General features: G+C 32.7%; 2 long non-coding RNA genes across 8 annotated transcripts; one reads left to right on the forward strand and one right to left on the reverse strand.

Moving 5' to 3' along the window:
* Positions 1-697: 697 nt before the first annotated feature.
* Positions 698-6,307, forward strand: LOC108476918 (uncharacterized). Of its 7 annotated transcripts, none has more exons than XR_008275570.1 (7): positions 698-955; positions 1,353-1,546; positions 1,665-1,723; positions 1,834-1,989; positions 2,493-2,614; positions 3,579-3,687; positions 5,944-6,307. It is a non-coding gene; the product is annotated as an uncharacterized LOC108476918 (long non-coding RNA). The 7 variants fall into 7 exon arrangements; XR_008275573.1 differs by having other exon boundaries at positions 1,462-1,546; XR_008275572.1 differs by having other exon boundaries at positions 1,465-1,546.
* Positions 6,308-9,889: 3,582 nt separating this feature from the next.
* On the reverse strand, positions 9,890-11,503 carry LOC128285306 (uncharacterized). The gene is made up of 2 exons (XR_008275803.1): positions 11,440-11,503; positions 9,890-10,072 (listed from the first exon to the last, which is right to left on the reverse strand). It is a non-coding gene; the product is annotated as an uncharacterized LOC128285306 (long non-coding RNA).
* Positions 11,504-19,011: the final 7,508 nt, after the last annotated feature.

Consider the following 19,011-nt stretch of genomic DNA (forward strand, 5'->3'; position numbering starts at 1 on the left):
ACATGAACTTTAATTTGACCCAGTTCTTGTAAATTATTATCACAATTATTGATATAAAAATATTTATATTTATTCAATATAAAAATATATTGATGTATTTATTTTTAAAATGTGTATGATTAAATCAAAATTAAAATATCAACTATACATTTAAACCAAAATTAGAATTTCACGTCTACAATTACACATTAACCGAAATTCATATATAATTCTAAGATGTATCTCTATCAAAATTTAGGTGTATACATATAATTAAATGTCATTTATATAAAAATCTAAACAACTAATGCGACCATACTTAAAGAATAATGCTTGTATTATCGTGTCATTTTGTATTTTTTAATTCTTTGATTTCATTTTATTTCATTAAAGTTTTCTTTTGTATTTTATATGATAATTTAAAATTATAAAATCTTCAAAAAATGTAAAATTTAAAATTTAAAATTTAAAATAAAATACTTAAATATTTAATATTTAATATTTTAGTCCATATTTCAATTAAAAATTCAATATTTGAAATTGAAAAAAAATTCCCAAAAATGATAATCTCAGCAAAAAAATTTTGAAAAAAAAATAAAATTAAGAAATAGTGACGTTTTTGAGGAAAACGCCACAAAAAGTTAAGCTATAGTAGCGTTTTTGATAAAAACACCACAAAAAATTAAGCTATAATTTTGTTTTTGTTGAAAACGCCATTATTTTACCCAAAAAAAAAAAGGGAAATCAAAATCCCGCTCACTCTCAAAAAATAACTTTTGGTTACCATCTCATTACTCCCTCTTCTTCTCATCTATGTCGCTCGCCCTAAATCCCCCAAATAAAATTTAGCTACTCTTCTTCCCTAGATCTGAAATAAAAGAAAAAAAGAAACTGAAAAAAGCACAAAGGGTTTTTTGGAAGCAAAGCAGAGCGAAGAACTGTGTGAGCGAATTGGCAGGAAAAAGCTTACAAAAAGGTATGAAATGGCAGAATATGCTTTCTGCTTTGGGTTTTCTTTTTTGGTTTAGGTAATGGTGCTAAGGCTCGATGGCATAGATGTTTCGGGGTTTAAATTCCTCTTCTCATTGCCGGTCATGTATGGTCTCATGTCCATCCTTGTTCACTCCGTAATGTACACCAAGTTCATCATGCCTTTGGGGATCGAAGCGCCTCTCGATCGTTTCTCTGAAGCTAGAGCTATCGAGCATGTTTGAGTCTTAGCACATGAAATGGATGGTCGTTAAGTGCGTCAGCTTATCTTTTTTAACTTTATTTCCATCATGTCATGTACTTTTTTCTTTTTTTTTTCCTTTCAATTTTACTGGATAGCTTTAAATCATTACTATTCTTATTAGTTTATTCTCACTGCTTAGATTGAAGGTAACCTCTGGGGTAGCTGAAATGGAAAAAAAAATTCAAATTTATTGTTATAGTAGAGTAGGACTTTATGTTAGTGATTATGGGTTTTCGTTGTTCAATAAGAAGGGCGTCAGGGTTTGAGAGAAACAGCAGAGTATATTAAGGCACAGTTGGAAAGGTTGAAGGAGAGAGCTGGGTCAAATTTCAGGTTTGTATACACTTGTTTTAAGGCTGAATTGTTTTGTTTGAAATTGGGTTTTTATATTTTTCATTAATTTTGTACAAAGTTTCTAGCTTTAGCTTTATTTAATTTCCTTAATTTGCAGGATTGAGATTGAAGAGAATGTTGTTGGTGGGTCATTCAATATGATGTTCTTAGGCCATGGTATATCATTTGGTTATAGAAATCATACAAATATTTTGGTGAGGTAAATCTCTGAAATTGAATAGGGTTCCTTTGATTTTGATTTATACTGTTTTCTATCATTTGATTAGGATTGTCAACTTCTACTTTTGATGTGCCAATGTCACCAAAGAAGGCTCTCCATGCTGCAATGTTGAAACGTCGTTTTGCTGACAATATTCTGAAAGCTCAGAAGAAGGCACTACTGGATCATGTAAAGTTTTATTTTGGCTGCTAACAATGAAAAGGTCTTCTAATTCTCTCATCAAATGGAATTAAAAAGATGAAGTGAAGCTCTCTATCAAATAACTTGTTCACTTAAATTCTTTTTACTTGCCATTATAGATTTTGAACTGCTTTAATCTATGAACTATTAAAAAACTTAGCTTGTTTTCTTGCTTGTGTCTGCCATTTCAATCTTATCAGGATGATGCAATATGTGCCTTCCTATACGATAATAAATTTGAAACCAAATTCCACAGTTTCGCTTTCTTTCATGTTTGATGTGCTAGTGTGTTTATATCTTTAGGTTATCCTTGAATGAGAGAAATGAAATGATTTGTTTGATTGGCTTGATATATATCTATATTTAATGGTAATTTGAGATATGTTTTGAGTGAATAGGAATATTAGTCCTTCTGGTGCATGCAGGGACCAATTCCTATTAGTAGTAGTAGTTTTAAGTTGGTTAAGTATTTGTGAGGCAATAGTGTGCCTTGAGATCTTATAGATGATGATTGAACCTTCACAGAAAAGGCAAAGATTGAAGCTCAAATCTTAGCTGCTGAAGCAGCAGCAAAAATGAAGGCAGAGGTTGAGCTGAAAAAGCAACGGGAAAGAGAAAGAGAAGCTGCTCGAATTGCATTACAAAAGGTGTTTATCTTTTTTATTGTACTTTCTTTTTTGTCCTTATTATGTTTATATAGTGGAGGGTTTTAGAGGCTAGAACACTGTAATACCATATAGTATATACAAAATATGAAACAGAGCATCAGCTAATGCCATTAGTTTTGCCCTGCTGGTTTTTTTTCAATTTGCATATACATATGATTTGAATGATTGTTTTTTTAAATTTTTGTGCAAATGAATTGATGCTAATGCATGTTTACTTATTGATAAGTTGTTTAATGCATGACATTGGTGAGTTTGGATGCACTGAATTTCATGAATGTATTGAAAGAACTGATACACTATTTGCAAGTAAAGTTGAGCAGTACTAGAAGCTAAGAAATTTAGTATGCATCTGTTTAGAGGAAATTTGCTTGAAAAGGTAAGAAACTTATATTTGAAAAGTGGAAAATTAAGCTTCTGATAAGTCATATTTAGGATTTAGCCTTTTGAAGACCCAGACCTTAAATCAGATATTTAGTTTTTTTTTCTTTGGCTAGTCAAATATCCATTGTTGAATTGCTTAGATTTTGACTACAGTTAGGGGAACATGGAATTAGAACTAGGGATCTCTTTTTTGGAGGATTAACGTGGTTACCACTAGGCTATGCGTATTTCCTGTTAGTTGTTAGCTGCTTAAGGTATAGGCGATAATACAGGGTTGTGAATGACTCAATTCTACTTTAAGTTTACTACGCTTTTTAGTATGTATTTATGATCTGAAATTTAAATAATTCATTTGGATGAACAACTTATTATAGTGCCTGAAATGGTGTCAAGAGGCATCCTTCTTTTCTTTTCTTTTTAATATTAAAATTTGTCCATTTATTCCGTCAATTAGAGCATATTAAACAATATATATATACATGCATGTGTGTGTGTGTGTGTGTCCCTTCTATTAAATTCTTTGTTATGTATTTAATAAAGTCAATTTTGTGTCTGGCTGCAGGCATTAGTGATAATAAGATATATCATTATCACTTAAATCTTGGAGGAAGTGTTTCTACCAGAAGGCTGACTAGGCTACCTTCAATTCCTAAGAATGATGCAAAGTTCAGGTATGCGCCATAAACATTTCTCTGATCTTAGGTTATACAAAACATTATGATCTTATTTATTTGTTTATTTATAAAAAAACTAATATTGCTATGCTACCACCGGTCCTCTAGTGGATACTAATAGTAATAAAAAAAAAGGGGAAAAAGAACAAAGCTATTCCATATTCTGCAGATGAATATGGTGTCACCCATGGATCTACAACATCTATTCATAACTTTGTTTTTTAAATATATTGTTGTTTTTTTTTTTTTTTTTGGTGTGTGTTGTCTATTTCGCTATAGGACAAATGGTAATCATAGTTCATAGATGACTTTGATCCAAGCAAGCATTAATAACTTCTACTTTTGTATTTAGATTGATAATTGAGTTTGCTCTTGTTTAAATTGTTTTTTCTCTTTATCTCTGGTTGCCATCTTGTTAATTTTGTTCCTTTTAAATAGATTTGACATTTTTCCTTGTTATAAGAAAGAAAAAGAAATATGACATTTTAATGGACATGTGCATGTTCTTGATGTGTTTGTTTGCAAGCTTACATGCATCTGTTTGCACGTTTATATTCATATCCCTGCTACTATGTCATCATACTCATGTTTCAAATGGCATTTAATCAACATAATCAATTACCAGTATCTTAGTTGTCGTAAAATAATCAGTTTAATGTTGTCGTAAATTAAAACAAAAACTATTTAGGTTTTGATAACTTCAATGAATCAATATCTCTTGGTTTGGTTAAGTTTCATTATATTCATTTAATTTTAATTATAATTATTTGTAATTTTACCCTTTTATTAAATATTTTATAATAAAAATCTTATATAACTTTTTTAATTTTTTAATAAACTGCTTACTACCCTCAATTTCTAAAGTAAAATGTTTGAATTATATTTTATAATTTTTTAATGAAGCAATTTCAGGCTCTAATTAACCTGCTAGTGCATCACTAATGAAATGTTTAGTTGCTGGAAACTGAGATGTTAATTGAGGTGTATAAATGTTGTTAATTGAGATGTTAAAGTGCAGCAAATTGAAGTGTTTAAATGCTGTAAATTGAAGTGTTAAAGTGCTGCAAATTGAAGTGTTAAATGCTGTAAATTGAAGTGTTAAAGTGCTGCAAATTGAAGTGTTAAATGTTGTAAATTGAAGTGTTTAAATGCTGTAAATTGAAGTGCTTAAATGTTGTAAATTGAGATGTTTTATCGCTGTAATTGAGGTGTATAAATGTTGTTAATTGAGATGTTAAAGTGCTGCAAATTGAAGTGTTTAAATGCTATAAATTGAAGTGTTTAAATGTTGTAAATTGAAGTGTTTAAGTACTGCAAATTGAAGTGTTTAGTTGATGGAAATTGAGATGTTTGATCGCTGTAATTGAGGGGTATAAATGTTGTTAATTGAGATGTTAAAGTGCTACAAATTGAAGTGTTAAAGTGCTGCAAATTGAAGTGTTAAAGTGCTACAAATTGAAGTGTTTGAATGTTGTAAATTGAAGTGTTTAAATGTTGTAAATTGAAGTGTTTAAGTACTGCAAATTGAAGTGTATAGTTGCTGGAAATTGAGATGTTTTAACACTATAATTGAGGAGTATAAATGTTGTTAATTGAGATGTTAAAGTGCTGCAAATTGAAGTGTTTAAATGCTGTAAATTGAAGTGTTAAAGTGTTGCAAATTGAAGTGTTAAAGTGCTGCAAATTGAAGTGTTTAAATGCTGTAAATTGAAGTGTTTAAATGTTGTAAATTGAAGTGTTTAAGTACTACAAATTGAAGTGTAGTTGCTGGAAATTGAGATGTTTTATCTGTGATTGAGGTGTATAAATGTTGTTAATTGAGATGTAAAAGTGCTGCAAATTGAAGTGTTTAAATGCTGTAAATTGAAGTGTTAAAGTGCTGCAAATTGAAGTGTTTGAATGTTGTAAATTGAAGTGTTCAAATGTCGTAAATTGAAGTGTTTAAGTACTGCAAATTGAAGTGTTTAGTTGCTGGAAATTGAGATGTTTTAACACTGTAATTGAGGAGTATAAATGTTGTTAATTGAGATGTTAAAGTGCTGCAAATTGAAGTGTTTAAATGTTGTAAATTGAAGTGTTAAAGTGCTGCAAATTGAAGTGTTAAAGTGCTGCAAATTGAAGTGTTTAAATGTTGTAAATTGAAGTTTTTAAGTACTGCAAATTGAATTGTTTAGTTGCTGAAATTTAGTTTATGTGCCATGTGATGATTGTGTTTTAAAATTTAACTTGTTTTAGTTCCTTACATTCTTACAGGATTCACATTCAAGGAGCAAGAGACATCGTAGCAACTCATTGGGATCGACCAGTCAGAATTCAGAATCAAGCGACACACAAGAGCTATATTTGGAGCTTAGACTGTCACTGTAATCAGTAAATTTTTTCTGCCACTTTAAATGCATGCTCATGGAATTGCATTTTATGCTTTCGTAGAATTGTAAGTTCAAATAAGATGTTGATGTTGCAATTCATACATACAACTTGAGCAAGTTGATATGAACTAGTTTGAATTTTTTTAAAAAAAAATTTCAAAGGAATCTTATGTAATCAAAGGCAATTTGACTTGCTGTATGAGATATAGTAAAAAAATTGATCTTCTTGTTTATGAATTTCCAAATAATAGAGTTATATATGTACTGATAATAACATTTTTAAAGGATTTGCTTAAGCAGGTAAAGGGATGGGAATGGATTTATGGCGTTTTTATAATATTTTAATTTTTTTATTATTTATGACCTTTAGTGGCATTTTTGGATAAGCGCTGTTAAAAGTCAAACTCTTTAGCGGCATTTGTGGAGAAAGCGTCGCTAAAGATCATGTTCTTTAGCGGCGTTTGTGGGAAGGTCATGTTCTTTAGTAGCGTTTGTGGGGAAAGGGCCGCTAAAATTCATGTTCTATAGCGGCATTTTTTTCACATAAACGTCGTAAAATTTAATGGCGTTATCTATAGCGACGTTTTTTGCGGCGCTTGTAAAAACGCCACAAATAGTTTTAGCAGTGCTTAAAAGCGCCGCTATAGGCCTAAAAAACGCCGCTAAAAGTCAATTTTGCTGTAGTGCTTTAATAACCCACAAGTCTAGCTAATATGTTTACATGCATTAATAAGTTAAATGGAAACAATCCAAACCACAATTGCATACGCAATTTACTATAAAAACATAATAACATTTTCATGAAGCTTAAATAAACTCATTTAACATATTATTCACATGTTTAAGCATCCATCTCACATCGTATTACTACAACAATTAAGATCATATTTAAACGATAATTTGCATAGCAACCACATACTCATTTAGGCATACATCATTTTACACATGTACATTTTAAGATAATTTGACACTTGAGGCTATGAAACATAAAAATGGGCTCTAAACCACACATCGGATACACGGATCTCCAACACATCAAATGACTCATAGAGTCAAGCATATATCAAAAGTGAAGCATAAAGCTAACACTCTCCAACACACCAAACATGTTTCGTTGAATGGAGCTTAGCTCAGATTTCCTTATCTCTCCAACATCTCCCAAGGCTTCAATGCCCATATCACAAAACACATATAAGTGAGTACTCATAATCCTATGGTATGCCAACTATATCCAACGGTCTCATAAGGTCATAAGGCCAAAATATCCAAAATTACACAATTTTAATTACTGATTTAATGCACATCATCTATGTTTATGTTCATTAATTCACATAATAAACTTGTACACAATACATGCTTATTGAATTCACATTTAATTGCACTTAAAGTGTCATAATAATGGTCATTGCGTCATCACATATCTGATGACATATGTCTATATTAAAACCAGTACATCATATATCATATACAAGTATTCCCACATAATACTTGTCATAATAATATTACATTCCATAATTAAACAAATATATACTTACTGAAATTTCACTCGCTTTCGCACATATTTGCATTATTAGCATATCATTATCATTTCATTTGGCATGTATATGATGCCCACCACACAATTCACAATAGTCATCACACATGTCTCATAACATAATATCTCATCATAATAATCAATTCACAATTATTCACATAATCACATAATTTGCAAAAATAAGATAAAGGAAATAGAAAGGTTACACTCGGAACATAGGATAAAGGTTTAGGCTATTCCTAAGCTCTCAATTAACACTATGAATCGTGTCTACTAGCAACGATTCCAAACACTCACCAATTACATTTTCACCGAAAAGCTAAAAGCTTAAACTAGTTTTTCCTTGCCTTTGTCTCTACTCGAAGAAGGCTCCAACAATTCCGACACTTCACACATAATAACCACACAATTTACACTATCAATATTTAGCCAAAGACTAACTTAAACCAACCAAAAATGCAAGTCTAAGTTATTTTCTCCACGAAATTTAAATTTCGACTAACAAACTTAAAACTCAAATATCTTCCTCTATACTTAATATTTTCACCTAAAATTGATTTCATTCATCTAATCAATCACCTACAACAAATTCGCAACCTTTAAACTACACAAAACTATTGAATTCATGGTATCAAAATTTTTTACATGTTTATGGCTATTTTCACGAAAATTCATTAAATCCCTACAAATCCTTAACAAAAATTTAAAGTAAGTTTAGAAACCTTCTAATCATATTAAAACAAGTTGAAAAATACTTTGAAATCATGTTTTTACCCAAAATCCCAAAATCTACCATTGAGGACCCAATTTTCGGCTTTTATTTAAAACATGCGATTTAATAGCCAAAAACTTAGTTTTAAAGACTATATAACAATTAAAACTAATGGGAAGATGAATTGTTACTTTAGTTGATGAAAAATTGAGAGTTTGATCAAAAACCCGAAAAACTCACAAGCTTGATAATGGAGAAATCAATGGTAATTTTAGGTGTTATTCTTTAATAGAGGTTTAAGGCTTGAATGTTGATCAAAATCAAGCTATTATAGTTTAGAAATAAAAAATCGATTGGGAGAGTCTTGGGAGAGTGTGGGATGGCAAAACAATTGAATGAAGAAAGCTAACGTGAAAACAAGATGTAGGTGGGGGTTTAATAGGTTCAATTTTAAAATTTGGTCTAATTGCCTCTTAAAAACTCTAAATTTTGACTCTTTTACAAATTACTCTTATTTTCAAAATTAAAGGAATTTAAAACTCATTTTCATAAATTGATTTAATTTTCTAAAAACCATAGTAAAAAAGATTACTAATAAAACATGTCGCAAAATTTCGAACACTCTAAGGTAAAATTCCTAAATTACCCCTAAAACTCATAGGCTCTATTTTGCGGTGTTACATGAGTGACTAGAGGGAAGTTGTTATCAAAAACTATTTTAAGTTTCTCATAACTCAGGACAATCATCAGGTTCCTTTTTCATTCCTTATAGTTATTTCCGTTCAGTTTGTTTTCAGTGAGTATGTTTAATAAGAGAGTTGGTGTTGTAACGCCCCCATGCCCGAAACCGTCGCCGGAGTCGAGCTTGAGGAGTTACCGAACATAACTTATCAAATTAAGAACTTCAAATCTTTTGTTTCTACATTCACAGCTTTCTAGCTACTCGTGTCACAGTTACAAGAAAAATCATATCTCGAGTTATGAAACTCGAAATCAAGATCCGTAAATTTTCCCTAAATCTAGACTCATATATATATTTAATAATTTTTTTCTAGAATTTTTGGTTGGGCCAATTAGTACAGTTTATTAGTTAAAGTCTCCCCTGTTTCAGGGTTCGACTGCTCTGACATCTGTGTATTACGAATCATATATCTCTCTATACAGAATTTCAATGACTATGAGGTTTGTTTCTCTTAAAACTAGACTCTATAAGGAATCTGTAAATATAAATAATTACTTCTAATTATTTGTTTACAATTTATTATGAATTTTTAAAGCCAGAACAGAGGATCCAGAAATCACTCCGGCCCTGTTTCACAAGGTTTCAAATATCTCATAAAGTATAATTTATATGCCTGTTCTTTTTATCCATATGAAAATAGACTCATTAAGCTTCAATTTCATAACTTGCTCATAATTTAATTCCATTTATACTATTTTTAGTGATTTTTCAAATTCATGTCATTGCTGCAGCAATATTCTGTTTTAAGGCAAATTTCATCTTTTCATGAGTTGTTATGAACTAGATAACCTATTAAACTTCCATGATATCAAATATGATCTAAATTTAACCATCACCCTGACTTATCAATATCAAACATTTTCTCAACCAATCATGGCCATATCATAAAATTATTTCCACAAAATAAATATATTGCTATACATGCCACACTTAAGTTTTACAAGCCATTTACCCAGATGAAAGTCCTTTGGATAGTGTGATCGAACCTTCGACCCGTCCCGATTCCCGAGCTGGCTTGTTCAAAACTACAGTAAATAAAGAGGAGGGAGTAAGCATAAATGCTTAGTAAGTTCACATGCAAATAGCAAGTAACATAACCATATAAGCAAACATAAAACATCATTTGCATAATCATCACCAAGACATTCATATCACATTTTCATTTATCATCTTACCATATTGTTGTTATATCGAGTTTTCAACCCGAGGGTTAAGTACATACCTGTTCAAAGTATCCATTTCACAACACTTACCAATACGTCCCTTTCATCTTGAGTATTCCTCCATTTGAGTAGAACTTTACCCGTTGAACACATCGAAATATAATTTGGATACATGGAAAGTTTGCACATAAGTGCCACATATGTAGCCAAGCTACCATGTAACCTGCCCATAAGTGAACTCGGACTCAACTCAACGAGCTCGAGCGTTCGCATCCATAAGTGAACTCGGACTCAACTCAACGAGCTCGGATGCGTAGTTACATCTCTCGAACTCGGACTCAACTCAACGAGTTCGGACATTCGCATCCATAAGTGAACTCGGACTCAACTCAACGAGTTCGGATGCTCAACCATCCTAGTGACATGTCACTTGTATCCTAATCTATTCCTAAGGTTCAAACGGGCTTTTTTCCTCGATCTCACATTGCCGTCTTCCATGGAATATCGGAACCGATACTCGGTAGCAATTCATATTTATCAAGTAGTAAACATAATTTGCATATTACTCAACATTAACCACAAAGCATAATATTTCACGATAAAAAAATCAGCATATCATATAATTAACATCAATAACTTAAAAATAACAATTATGCTACATTATTTACACATGAACTTACCTCGTATGCGAAAATGGCTACTTTTACCATTTCGTCCACAACTTGGTATTTTTCCATTTTAGCCCGAATTTCAGTTTTTCTTGCTCTATCATTTAAAATATAGTCTAATTAGGACTCACATTATTCAAATTGACCCAAAATCATATTTTGGAAAAATTACAATTTTGCCCCTAAACTTTTGCATATTTACACTTTTGCCCCAAAGCTCGTAAATTAAACTTCAGCCTATTTTCTTATGTTTTATGACATGCTGATCATTTTTCCCTTCTATGGCAACATCAAATTCTCACTCTAACATGTACTTATGACTATTAGGTATTTTTACCGATTAAGCCCTTTTGCTAGTTTTCGCTTAAAACCGAGTAGCACAAGTTGTCTAACATAATTTAAAACCTCATATTTTATCATAAAACACCAAAATACACAAATTTCACCTATGGGTATTTTTCCAAATATAAACCCTAGGTTAAATTATTGCTAGCATAAGCTTAATCGAGCTACCGGGACTCCAAAAACGTAAAAATCATTAAAAACGAGGCTAGAACAGACTTACAATCGAGCTTGGAAGCTTGAAAAACCATAGCCATGGTTTCTCCTTGCTATATTCGGCCATGGGGTTGAAGATGAGCAAAATTGGCTTTTAATTTTGTATTTTAATTCATTTTACCCCTAAATGACCAAAATGCCCTTACTACTAAACTTTCCAAAAATTCCGTCCATGTCCAATTTTTGTCCATAGACTTAGAAATTGGTAAAATTTCTATTTAAGACCTCCTAATTAATATTTCAAAACAATTTCATACTAGAAACTTCTAGAATGCAAGTTTTACAAATTATTCGATTTAGTCCCTAATTTCAATTTAAGCACTTTATACATAAAATTTCTTCACGAAATTTTCACACAATCATGCAATCATATCATAGACCTTAAAATAATCATAAAATAATTATTTCTATCTCAGATTTTGTGGTCACGAAACCGCTATTCCGACTAGGCCCAAAATCAGGATATTACAGGTGTCATTTTCAAACTGAAACTAAAACATTCATATATTAATATCTTTGTATTAAGCAAATGTTTGAAAACACTTTGTAACATTACGATAAGCATTAAGATGATGCATGCGTCTTACATTAAACCTTGAAATCAATTTGTAAGCCATTGCAATGATAATTTCTACACCCATTAAACCAAGCCACCGTGGGTTGATCATGAACAACTAGTAAGAGCATGGATTTCTATCCAATTAGTAAATGAACCTAATTACATACTAACAATCGTGTAACATTTAACCATCATTTTAATTTAAGTAGAGCTCTGTGGGGAGTTACTTAACTAGAAGATCTTGAGTGTATAACTATCAACTCAGCACCTATCGCATCATGCACCACAAATGAGTCACTGTGTGATAATCTCGCCGAGTAACATGTTGTGACTAGTTGTCCTCTTTGAAGACAAATCTTCCTGATATATCGCATGATAATAACTAACCACAGATGTCGGTCCAACTATGATATGATTATAATCTGCTTATTTTTAAGAAATCTCCTTAGTGAAATCCACATGAAAACGTCTACCTTGGGGCAGGTCCGTCTCATGCCATCACAAGAGACCATTAATGGAGGTCATAAGTCTTGTTTAGGGACCTTCTCCAACTTAATATTTAAAAAAAAAAACATGCAAGGTTTTTAATGTCTAGTTTCAATCATGAATGATCAATATATGCATGACAAGTACATGTGACATTTTTTACTAATCTATATGGTCTACATACCTCATATATGCATGAACATACATTCACAATCAAATAAATATCATCATGCTTATGTAATAAATTAAAAGAATAAAATTTAAATGAATTTAACTGACCAAAATTTCCATAATTCTATCCTAGAAAAATAAAAATTGTAAAATTACAAAATTCACCCCAAAGCATACTTTGGGTCTTTAATTTTGTCACCACGAACTTCTACTATGGCACTGGTTCACGTTTTTGTCATCCCCGTCTTTCCACCACCATTTTTGTGTCCTTCCCGTCGGGCCTCTAGTAGACCATCGACAGCCTCCTATTGCCGAACCACCGTCGGTCACTTACCGATTTGACTAGGTCAGGTCTATGTCATCTCGATCACTGTTAATACATCTTAGTTCTTTGGGTTTCGGCGAAAAAATTAATGTTACAAAATTCCTAAGTCTATTTCCAACTCACATATTTTATTCTAAATAAATAATAAAATAAAAATTTACGGTAAGATGATAGTCCATGATATAAAATTTGCATGCCCGATAAATTAATAAATTACAATTAAATTTCTAAGAATCATAATTTTCACAAAATTACTTTATCATCTATAACAATAAAATAATATCATATATTCATTCGCATAAATTCCCCTGAACATGCATAAAATTACAAGAACGTCACATCTTATCCAATATAATCAAACATGAAGAATAGAGAGAATTTTGTCTCGATTTACACTATAAACGAAGCACAACTTGGCGATCTGATATCAATTGTTGGAAAAAATCTGGTTCGAAAACGATTTTCTTGCACAGCAGAAAATAAAACTTTGAAAATCGACCCAGTTTATGATATTTATAGCAATAAAACCTTGACCAAAATTGCATCTATATTTTCAAATAGATGGATTCTTATCATTCCCTACTTTCAACCAAATGACCTTCTCCAATATTCTCGTACCACGAATTGCTTCGAATTTGGGCTTGAACGATTCGAATTTAAACACAAAACTAGAAATAGTTTCCTTTTCTTTAATGTGAAAATGAAAATTATCTTCTCAAATAAAAATCGACAGAATCATTATTTCAAAAAATATATTAAATCTTTAGAGAATAAAAGTCTCTCTATTTTCAGGCAGAATAATGATATCTGAAAGTTGTGTGTGTAGTCCAACCGGTACCATGTATTTATAAGGAGAAAAGGTAGAACCTTGTTGAATTGTAAAAGTTTATTTCAACTTAAAAAATGAAAAGTTTATTTAAACTTAAAAAATGAACTCCTAGTCTAACTAGAAACATAGGGGCGTCAACCCTAGTTAATAATATTAGCATTTTTCATCCCACACTTTTACATAAGGGGCTTTTGGGCCTCTTCCATATCGGGTTCAATTACAAGTACTTCTTAGACTTTTACCTCAATACTTTATAATTTGATCAACCCAATATTTATTTTTCTATTTCTCAAAAACAAACTTCTATATTTTCCCAATTAAATAATTTGTTCAACCCAATTCTAATTTTGTTAAAATTATGGCGACTTTACCGTAAAAGTATCTATGAGAACATATATTTAATATTTCTTCATTCAATGGTTCACTATGACCATATGATTTATTTCTATTTTCGAACTTCATTTTTTAGGTCATTTTTATTTTTCATTTTCATTTTGGAGAAAACCACATTCATTTTCAAATGATTCCATTTCTCTATTTTCATTTTCATTTTGGAGAAAACCATAATCATTTCTATTCATTTGATTCAACATGCACTTTATTTTTGCTTTCAACGAGCCAATGGAGGGATTGATTGGACATATGTAATCGAGGCTCAAATGATTTATAATTAAGTTCCAACTTTTCGCCTATTAATTATAAACTCATTTAGTCATGAAGTCATTCCACTATAGTATCATGATTGAGCTCTCCTCTACAGCATACCATTACAAAAGGAACTCAATCAGTGCTCGTCCAATGATGTTGTCATAAGTGTGTTACCCTCATAGGATATCCTTAATCTCTTTAGGATAATATTTGTTCTCCCAATATAATTGTATTTTATCTCATGGTAACCGTTACATCTTTCTTCATGAAAAGTCAATTACTATCAAATAGTAATCAAATTATCCATCACAAAGAAGAATGACCCATGGTCATGTTTACTTCTCATAAGCCATGTAATACTAATGAAAGGATATCATTTACCCATGTCTTGGGCTATGAATTTCACTATTGTGAATGATGCTACATACTATAGAAGTCATACACCTAACATACCAGCTTTCAGTTCTTTATCTATTCAAACTTAGGATTTCAATTACATCAAAATGTACGAGTAATGCATACATAGTTCGTCATCCATTCAGGATTTAGGTATGCCACACTGTGAATGTCACAAGTTTATAAAATCTTAAACGATTTAGGATCTATTCTTCTTGGGTCTAGTCCAATGTACTGTCAATCTAGTCAGTCACATCTATGTCTTTGTCTTCTATGAGTCATGTCACATCCCAAAAATCGGGTTAGTAGAATCAAGTTAGTAAATAGAGGGTTAGTGAACCAGAAACCGGAATTAAGTTAGATTGTTAATGTAACACCCCATGCCCGAGTCCTACGCAGGGACAGAATACGAGGCGTTACCACACTTAAACACACGCTTTTCAACGTTTTCGGGTCATCTAAAACTTGATCAAATTTAAAACTGTAACTAAACTCCTTATCAAAGGCCTACGAGGCCTCAAACATCCATTGGGAACCACTCGGGACCGGCTCGGGTCCTTAACTGACTTTAGAAAAATAATCCCTTGAAACAGGGCACACGCTTGTGTGGAAGGGCAACACGCCCTTGTGTTCATTATAACACGGCCGTGCTGATGGCCCGTGTGACACACATGGCCTAAGCCTCTAGGGACACGCTCGTATCCCACACTGGTGTGAATTAAATTCTAAATTCGAACCTACAGGGGTTTTCACACGGCCTGAAACACGCCTGTGTCCATGGCCCATGTCTCTTACATGGTCAAGACACGCCCGTGTCCTAGCTCGTGTCTAAAAATCTTGACATTCTATTTCTGACGTCAGCAATCTTTAAAGGTCACACGGCCGATGCACACGCCCGTGTGCTAGGCCGTGCCCGTCACATGGCTGAGACACACGACCGTGTCTCCGCCTGTGTGATTACTACCATGCATGCTGACTTGAAATTTTTACGTGCAAGGGACATACGGCCGAACGACGTGCCCATGGGGCTAGCCGTGTGTCGCACACTGTAACGCTCCAATTTTTGGGAATTCTTTGAATGTTGGCAAAATTTCATGCTTTGATTTTGTCATTTGTGAGTGAAATTATGAAATAGGACCTATGTGAAAATGTTTGAAAATGCTATAGGCTAATTTGTAGTGGCCAAATAAATAGGAGTGCAAAATAGGAGGATTTGCATGTCAAACCTCCCATTTTACATGTAGTGGCTGGTCATCATGTTGTTGTAGACAAAATGTGCACTTGATATCCATAATTTATGGTACAAATTGATACAAATTGATAATGGGTTAGGTTAATGTTCCATGATAATGGGTTAGGTAAATGTTTCATGATAATAGGTTAGGTAAATGTTCCATGATAATGGGTTAGGTAAATGTTCCATGATGGGAATTTCATGTCTTTTGTATTAAAGAATTAAATGGATGAAATATGAAATTTTATTAAAAGAAAAAGGGGTGAAAAAAACAAAGTTTTGTCCATCTTTGTTCATCATAGCCGAAAGTTAGAGAAGAGAAAGGAGAAGAGAAAGCTCTTGAATGTTCGGTCACTTGGGGAAGAAAATTGAAGGTAAGTTCATGGTAGTTAAGTTCATGGTAGTTTGCTTCTATCTTGATGTTCATGAGTTCTTCTTAATTCTACCTTAAATTTTGAAGCATATTTTGGTTTTTGGTTGTGTTGTGAGCATTTGGTCATGAATTAAAATGAAGGAAATGGTTGTTGTTTCATGTTCTTTTGATGAAAAATGGAAGATAGGTGAAGTTGAGCCAAACAAATGAGCATGCATGTGCCTTAGATACTAAGGGGAAAAATCGGCTAACATGTTGTGCTTTAAAATGATGAAATGGAGACTATACTTAAGTAAACTCATAGATATGTGATGATTGATTGGTAATATACATGTTTAAATAACATGCATGCAAGTTATGTGTGAAAGAGTGATTTGGTAATAAATCTGCTTGGGACAGCAGCAGTAACGTGACTTTGGAAAATCACCATAAATTGTGAGAGATGAGTTATAAGGTGAATAAATTATGTAATTAAAGCTTAATGAGTCTAGTTTCAAATGAAATAAACTAGAACATATTTTGAATTCTGTACAATGAGAAATTTGATTCGTAATTAAGAGTGGTCAGATTAGTCAAACAGTGAAACATGAGAAACTTTAAGAAAAATCTGGTATTGATTGGTCAAACCAAAAATTCTGAAAATTTTATGGATAGAAGATATATGAGTTTATTTTCAGGGAAAATTAACGGCACTTGATTTGGAGTTTCGTAGCTCTAGTTATAAATGATTTAGTGACTGTTGCTCAGGAAGACAGCTTGCAGTGAAATTATGATTATGTGGTAAACATTGACAAAAATTTGTTAATGAGTTGCTTATTGATTTCTTGTAAGCTTGCTATGATCTGTAGGTGTGGTTGGCCGAATATTGTAAGGGGTTAATACGTAGTTCGTATTTGAATAGTTAGATTAACGTGTTAGTAATCCAATTGTAGGCAGTTCGTGTGTGGATCTCGTCAGCATATCATCGCAAACAGGTGTGTAACTAACACCATCTTATAGACTAGATCGGCACAAGCCGAAAAGCCGAAATACCGAAAAGCCGGTATTTTGAGATCTTGCGACTGTGTGAATGCTCATGAGATTAATAGTTGATGTATATGGTAAATTAAAGTGATAAGACTGCAGAGTGCGCGATTTCGTGCATTTCGATGTTTTTGGGTTTAATGGGCCAAAAACGGGATAATGGGCCAACGGGCCCAAGTTGGTAAGAAAATGCGGTAAGTGTTTCTGATCGTACGTAAATGGCTATGTTATGTATGAAAACCTTAAGAATAGTGAAATTACTTGAACACCCCTATGTATGCAAAATTACTGTTATACCCCTAGGGTTATTTTTTTTCTGAAAAGCATGATGTTTTGTTTCTGTATACGTATGCCATGACATATTATTTCTGTTACATGGGGACATGGGTTATATTATGGAGGAAGCGTTCTGGTGGCTTTGCCACATATATCTGTTCTGGTGGCTCTGCCACAATATCTGTATCTAGTGACTCCGTCACAATATCTGGCAGCCTTGCTGCGATTTCTGTGGTGTGTAGCGGTTGGGTGGGTCGAGTTGTCTCCCCACATGGTGTAAGGCTGGTACGGGGGTGTTATGGATGAATATAGGTTGGGTTTCTGCATAAACATGTAATATCTGTTCTATTTTGTTATGGGCCTATGGGCTTTATTTCAATTTACATTGCAGGCTAAGGCCAACTTATTCATTTCGTGGGTTGAGTGATTCGAGACTATGGTTGGGTTATTTTACACATCGAGTTTCCCCAAACTCACCCTTTTATTTTCATCCACGCAGTAATCCTCAACCATAGTGGGCTTGGAGTTGTGAGGGAATTGAGTGGCCACCCGCTCGAAAGTTTGATTTTCTTCGTGAATGGACATCCTTTTAATTACATTTGAGGTTTTGGGTTTTTAAATGTAATAAGGCCGCTTATTTATTTTTGATGGTTTTTATATGTTTTATTAAGATAGGTAATATTTATATTTAACTGTTCAAATTGGATAGCTTTAGGGTGCATTTTCAAAAACAGTAATTGATTTCAAAATAACACGAAAACAAGCAAAGCTTCCGCAATGAAAGTATTTTCCAAAATTTATCACTTTTCCTAAAAATAACTTAATCAAATCGGTTTCCTAGAAATATCCATGACGTTAAGGTGTGGCAATGGCGGTATGCATGTCTAGGATTGGATCCGAAGGGAGCTCGGTACTTAAGCAGTCCGATGGACTCACCACCTCTTTTTCGATTTCCTACCTGGTGCACAGCTTCCATTCACTTTAACCTATAATGAAATTATCTTTTAAAACACTAAGTAAGTTTTTCTGGATCAACAATATAAAATGTTTTGAACGCTTCGATGTGGCATGTCGGATCTGGCCATAACGTCTGGGTCGGGTTTGGGGTGTTACACACACGACTAAACACACGTCCGTGTGTCTATCCGTGTGGACAACATAGAGCTATTTACCAAGCCCTTTGCCACCCTAAAATACAAAATAACAATATCCATCATGCTAAAGATCATCATAATATGATTCCTCAATCCGACAA

This window comes from Gossypium arboreum, chromosome 12 (genome assembly GCF_025698485.1).
Source record: "Gossypium arboreum isolate Shixiya-1 chromosome 12, ASM2569848v2, whole genome shotgun sequence".
NCBI lineage: Eukaryota > Viridiplantae > Streptophyta > Magnoliopsida > Malvales > Malvaceae > Gossypium > Gossypium arboreum.